Genomic DNA, 6,817 nt, shown 5'->3' with positions numbered 1-6,817 from the left:
GAGCTTGGTTTCTTTGTCTACAGAAGGTGAAGGATAAAGACAAGTCTTTTGCTGGTCCTTATATTCCCAAAGGGATGTCTTTGTCTTACAAGTCAGGAAGACCTCCTGTGGATTCAGTCTCGCGTGTCTCTCTGGGGTATTGGAACTATGTTAATACGCTGTCTTTCCAGTTCAGCATCAGGATAACCCTAGATGGTTTAGCTCAATGGCTTTATTTATTGCTAATATGTAAATTGAGGTAAACCCACATTCCTTTGTTTAGGACACACCTGTTTACCACCTTTACCTAGGCTACTCTGTCTGGTCTTACACATGTTTTAGTAACATCATACAGAGGAAATTCATAATGTCGCATATGTCAACACATGCATTTTACAATGATATTAATAACCAGCATGTTATTAGCTTTCATATGATACCTCACAAGGCATATTATGTACACATATTATTACAGTAGCATGTAGGGCAGTGGTCCCCAAACTTTCCCCCACTCTGCGCCCCACCCCCCTGGAGTCAGGGCCAGGATTGGGGCTGGACAGAAGTAAGGGGGGGGGCCAAGGCTGGGGGCAGGGCAAAGCCAGGAGTGGAGGGGGGCTGGCAGTCGGTCCCCCAGCCACATGCAGAGCCATGCTGAGGCTGGGGGCTGCTGCAGCCGGGGGTGGGGCCGGAGCAGAACTGAGAGCAGGGTGGGGCAGGGCTGGAGCTCCCTCCCCACCTCCTGTGGGGGCTGGCCCGGCCCGCCCTGCCCCAATGTTCTTCTGCACCCCCCGAGGGGGGCATGCCCCACAGTTTGGGGACCTCTGCACTATGGTAATACAAAGAATAAATAATAATACAAATGCAGCAGCCACACATATATATAGGCACAAGACACTTGGGAGCCAGCATGGAAAACAGCAGGACTTCCGTTAATATTATTTTGGCCACTAACTGTGCTCCTGGAAGCAGGGCCGGCTCTGGCTTAGGGAGGAGGTTAGGAGGAGGGATGTGTGGAGGGGGGATGGAGGGAGGAGGGTCCAGTATCTACCAGGAGCACGGGAGGGGAAGGGAAAGTTGCCATGGCTGCCGGGGGCTAGCTGGGCATGGCCCGGGCTGCGTGCAGGCCGTAGCCGGGGCTGGCTCTGGCCCGAGTGGGCGGCGCGGACCGGTGGCATGGGCCGCCAGAGACACACAGCGGAGAGGGGCTGCGGGGGCGAGACTTGTCCCAGGCAGGGCGGCCGGCGGACAGGGGCGAGGAGCCGGCCGGGGTCCCCTGAACCCATAAACTTCCCCGCCGCTGCCGGGGAGCCCCGCGCCTCTCCTGCTCGGCTGCGCTCCAGCGGCTCGCCCCACCGGGAAGGAGCCGCTGGAGTGCAGCCGAGCGGGAGAGGCGCTGGGCTCCCCGCCGGTGGCGGGACGTGCCGCATGTGCCCAGGGCGGGCTGGGGGGCGGGAGGCTCTGCGGGGCCGGGAAAAGCCCCAGCTCCCGCCCGCTGCCCAGCCCAGAGCCCCAGGGAGCCCCTCGGGAGACCGGCCGCCGCTGTGGCTCGGCTGTGCCAGCCCCGGCCCCCTGCACGCCTGTGCCGTGCCTCCCCTGGGGTCCCCGGCTCCCATGCACCGCCGCTGCCCTGCGGCCAGCCCCAGGCTCTGGGGCTCCTGCAGCCGCTTCCAGGGGAGAGACAGCTTTGTTCCTGCCAGGTCCCGCTACGGGGCTCTGCCTCCTTGCGCCCATCCAGCCTGTGCCCTGCCCGGGGCCCCGCTGGAGCCATACGCCCTCGCCCACCCGGACTTCTTTACTTCCCAGCGCTTCCTCTCGGTCCCCCCCGATGCCCTCTTTATAGCAGCCACCTCTGCATCGGGGCCACCTTTTGCCCTGGGGTGGGCAGCGCGCGCGGCCGGGGCACTGTGTACGATCCGGCGGCGCGTCTGGGGCCTGCTAATGCCCCCTACCCCTGCGAAACTTTTTTTTTTTTTCCTCCGCCGCCCTATTCTTTAGCCCCCCCCCTTCCCCGCCCCCTCCCCCCCCGCATCCCGATATTTCATCCCTGTGATCTGGTCACCCTAGGGAGGGCGGCGAGCCCGCCGCGGCTCCGCTGGCGGCCGGAGCCCCGGGAGGAGGGCGGAGATCCCGGCCAAGGCTCCGCTCTCCCCGGCAGCCAGAGCGCCGGGAGGAGGGCGGAGAGCCCGGCCGGGGCCCGCTCTCCCCACCGGCCGGAGCCGGAGCGCCGTGCCGCGCCGCCCCCCTCCAGGTGCCACCCCAAGCATAAGCTTGGTGGGCTGGTGCCTGGAGCCAGCCCTGCCTGGAAGCATGCCTGTCAATCTGTGTGCTGTTGTGGTGTAAAGATAGGAACACTTCAATGCGCATGCTACACTGATGCACAACCAGTCTGTCAACAAGAGCAAAGTCCAGCCATTAGGTCTCTTCTCACTTTCTGGAGACACTGCTGTGATGAGCATGTGTGTTATTTGATGATGGCATTGTCCACTGTTTTTTGGCTGTGTAGGGACCATGGCCCACTAATCCCACTGAGGTCTTAAAGCCCCTGGGGAAATTCTGTGGGATTAGTGGGCCATTGAGGACATCAGTGGAGATATGCTGCATCTGTGAAGAGGGATAACCTCTCTGCAGTACTTCACTGGCTTCCCTTCCATTCTCTAGGTTCAAGCCTCATTGGGTGAGGGAGGGATTGTGGGAGAAGGAATGGAGCAGAAATTCCCATGATTTACATTAGCATTCAGAGTCTAATTCTGAGATGTACTGAGTCCCTCCTGCAGTGTTAGCAACCTCAGCTCTAGTGCAGTCAGGGGCGGCTCTATGCTTTTTGCCGCCCCAAGCACGACAGTCAGGCGGCCTTTGGCGGTGCGCCTGCGGGCGGTCCGCGGTCACGCAGATTCGGTGGCGTTTCTGTGGGTGATCTGCCAGTGCCGCGGCTTCGGTGTACCCACCGCCGAATTACCGCCGAAACCGCGGGACCGGCGGACTTCCCGCAAGCACGCAGCCGAAGGCCACCTGACTGCCGCCCTCACAGCGACCGGCAGGGTGCCCCCCCGCGGCTTGCCGCCCCAGGCACACACTTACTGCGCTGGTGCCTGGAGCCGCCCCTGAGTGCAGTGGAGGGCACTCAGCACTCCATTGGGATCAGGCCCTAATTTATGCAGGAAGGACCCTGAGAGGTGGGAAGAAAGCGGTAACAGGGCCTGCTCCTGCTCCCATTGAGGTCTATCAGGCCTTCTGACCTGGGTTTTCTCCTCTCTACATCCTCTCCATGGCTAAAATTAGAAGGGATGACATGGCCTGTAGCATTCAGCATTTAATGACAAAGACACAGGATTACTGGTAATTAACATAGTAGCCAGAAGCTTCTTCCCAGATCAAAACACCACTTAGCAGCATAGAAGACACGAGGATTATGAAATGATTTGTCGGGTGGTTTAACAGAGAGATGGATTTGCTGATCTCATCTCTATGGTTCATCAAGTGGGAGTTTTAGGAGGTTTCCACTTTCATTAAACCATTGTGTACCATGGCATATTATGAATGAATGAAAAAACTGGACCCTGTTCAGCCCTGGCATAAATACATACACTCCTTGTGAGATCAATGGGAGTTCCATGCACTCACGTTAGGGCCAAGTTTGGCTCACGGTATGGAAAATAACAGGGGAATTCACTCCACCCTTATATATTATAGCAAGCTTTTTTAGGCTGTTTCTCAGGGTGTGTCTATTCTGCAATTAGACACCCATGACTGGCCCGTGCCAGCTGACTTGGGCTTATGGGGCTCAGGCTAAGGGGATGTTTAATTGCAGCGTAGACTTCCAGGCTCAGGCTGGGGCCTGGTCTCTAGGACCTTGCAAGGGGGAAGGATCCCAGAGCTCAGGCTGGAGCCCAAGCACAGAAGTCTACGCTACAATGAAACAGTCCTGCAGCCCAAGTCAGCTGGCATGGGACAGTGGCAGGTTTTGCTTTACAATGTAGATGTACCCTTAGTGTTTTATTCTTCCTGAGATGATAGGTTACCAGCAAGGGCAAAGCACATGCAGGTGATTCACAAGCCATGGGGTGCAGAAGCCCTTAGGAAGGGTTTCTTTTGGAGGTAGAAGACAGAGCCCTTAGCAGCCTACCTAACTTTGCAGTTACAACAGTGGAGAGGAACTGGGAGTGGGAGAAGGACAAGGTACCTTCAGAGGGGTGGGAGAGGCTGGTCCAAGAGAGACTATAATGGCCCCAGGTTGAGGGAAGGTAGATCTGGGCATGATATAGGAGCGTTAATTCATACTTTATCAGGATTTGTAGTCCCTAAATGTTGTTCCATGGGGCTGAGGGTCCCTGGGCAGCACAGTGCCAATATTTAACCTGTCCTCTAGAAATGAATTAAACTCTCCCTGTGTAGCCCACTAGGTGTCAGTGTATGGAAAGAATGGCTCCACGGAGACAGATTATGTTCTCAGTAACACCTGGGACGCTCCGGAATAACTCCCTTGACTTCATAGGCGTTACTGCAGCTTATAACTGCTATAACTGAGATCAGATCTGACCCATTACTTTTCTCTTGGATTTTCTACTCCAACCTTAACTCAGCGTGAATGAAATTCATCCCTGAGCAGAAGCCTAAACACCATGTAAGTCTCACTTAAGATCTGTTTTGAGTGCTTAAGTGGGACTGCAGTGGTGCATAGATCTCATGACAGCCCTCTTGACCAGGGTGAATTACCCCCTGTAACAATAGGCTTGTTGGCCCAAATTCAGTCAGTGGAGTTCCATCTGCTGGGTTCACAGTTCTAAGTGGTACTGAGCATCTGTGCTGGAGTCAATGAGTGCTACCGGTGCTCAGCACGTCTTGGGGCCTGGCCCATAGATTGTATCTAGACTGTAAGCTCTTCAGAGTAGGGACTTTGAGCCAAATCCTGCTCTTGATTGCACTGGTTTAAATCCACTGATTTCAACTGTTTGACACTGGTGTAGCAGAGAGCCTGATCCAAAGCCCACTGAAAATCAATGGAAGGGCTTCCACTGAGTTCAGAGGGCTTTGGGTTATGCTCAGAGAGAAGAATTTGGCTCAGTGCCTTCACACATGCATGCACCTTGCACAATGTTAGCGCTGTATAAATAAAAATTACAAAATGTAATAATAATTAATCAATACTGCCAGGGTCATTATGAGGACTCAGAAAAATGCACACTCTTAAAAATGACAGCAAAATTAGACAATAAGAGCAGCAGCTCATTAAAATAAATGTTTGATTTATTTTATTCAAAAGGTGACTTCACAAATAAGATGGACAATAAAATCTAGGACCCCCCTAACAGAAAAATAACACTAAAGAATAAGCTTGGAAGAGTAAAGAATCTCCCAGGCCTAAGAATATCAATATGCACCTGTGATGTTCCCCTCTGGTGTTGTCTGGACCAGTGATCTGCTAGGCCACTCCAATCCTTGACTCTGGGAGCCAGCCTTACCCTGCTCTGCTGTGAGAACCCCCACTCCTGGGCTGTTCACGCACAACCTCTGCATGTAAGCTGCTCCCAGCTACTTGCAAGCAAATGACACTAGCCAATATCTCCGGTCCCAGATGCAACCCTAGGAACCTCTGTCTTGCAGTGTCCAGTTATGCCCGCTGGACGCTGCAAGCTTATATGAGTTCGTCAATTTAACAAAGAAATTGATATGTACCAGGCTTGTTATCCCAAGGGAAGCCTCTGACGCACTTCAAACCAAACACACTGCTTCAGGTAGAATAAACAAACAGATTTATTAGCTATAAAGATAGATTTTAAGTGATTATAAGGCAAAGCATAACAAGTCAGATTTGGTCAAATGAAATAAGAGCAAAACGCATTCTAAGCTGATCTTAACACTTTCGATTTCCTTACAAACTTAGATGCTTCTCACCACAGGCTGGCTGGTTACTTTTCAGTAAGGCTCTACCCTTTGATCAGCGTTTCAGTCACTTGGTGGTGGTGGTGTCTGTAGATGTAGGTGGAAGAGAGACAGCATGGCAAAATGTCTCTCCCTTTTATCATGTCCTTTCTTTCCTCTTGGCTTTGCCCCCCCCCTCCTTCAGAGTCAGGTGAGCATTACCTCATCATAGTCCCAAAGTGACCAAAGGAAGGGGGTGACTCACTCGAGGGTCTAACAGATTCTTTTGTTGCTGCCTAAGCAAGTGTCCATTGTTCCTGTGAGGCTGGGCTGGGTTTGTCCCATCCATGCCCTGATGAGGTGTGGACTGCCTCTCTGTTCTTGGAGAGTTTTTGCCTGGGTTTGTTTTAAGCCCTGAGGATACATTTTCAGCCTCATAACTATATACATGAAATTATAACCTATAACCTTGCTATAACATTATTGAAACGATTACTATAACATCACTATAACAACCATGCTCGGTGCATCATGAGCCTTCCGAAGACACCCAACATGACAAACTTTGCATTGGATACCACACAATCATTTTATAAAGAAGAACATGGGGGTGTAGGGTGTTCCCCAGAGGTACAGAGCGTCACAGCATCACAAGTTATTTCCTCACAAAACTGTTCATAGGAGCAATAAATGTTTAGGGTTATTCATAATAAGGGCATTGGCTGAAGTATGTTAAAATGGTTTCCCCTAGTTTATGTAAGTGCAAACTATGAGGGGACTCCCAGGGGTTTATTTCCTATGGAGATCCAAGGACTTTGTTGTTGCTGTTGATTGGCTAATGGTCTAGGCCTGAATCCTGTTGCTGTCACTGATTGGCTGGTAGTGCTGGCCTAAACACAGGTTGCAGATGGTGACTGGTCGTTAGTCCTGGCCCAAACACTAGTGGCTGATGATGACTGACTGCTGGTCCAGGCCTAAA

This window comes from Terrapene carolina, unplaced genomic scaffold (genome assembly GCF_002925995.2).
Source record: "Terrapene carolina triunguis isolate 2854851 unplaced genomic scaffold, T_m_triunguis-2.0 Scaffold112, whole genome shotgun sequence".
In the NCBI taxonomy this organism is placed as follows: domain Eukaryota; kingdom Metazoa; phylum Chordata; order Testudines; family Emydidae; genus Terrapene; species Terrapene triunguis.
The sequence above is the reverse complement of the archived record's forward strand: the minus strand, read 5'-3'. Positions refer to the sequence as shown.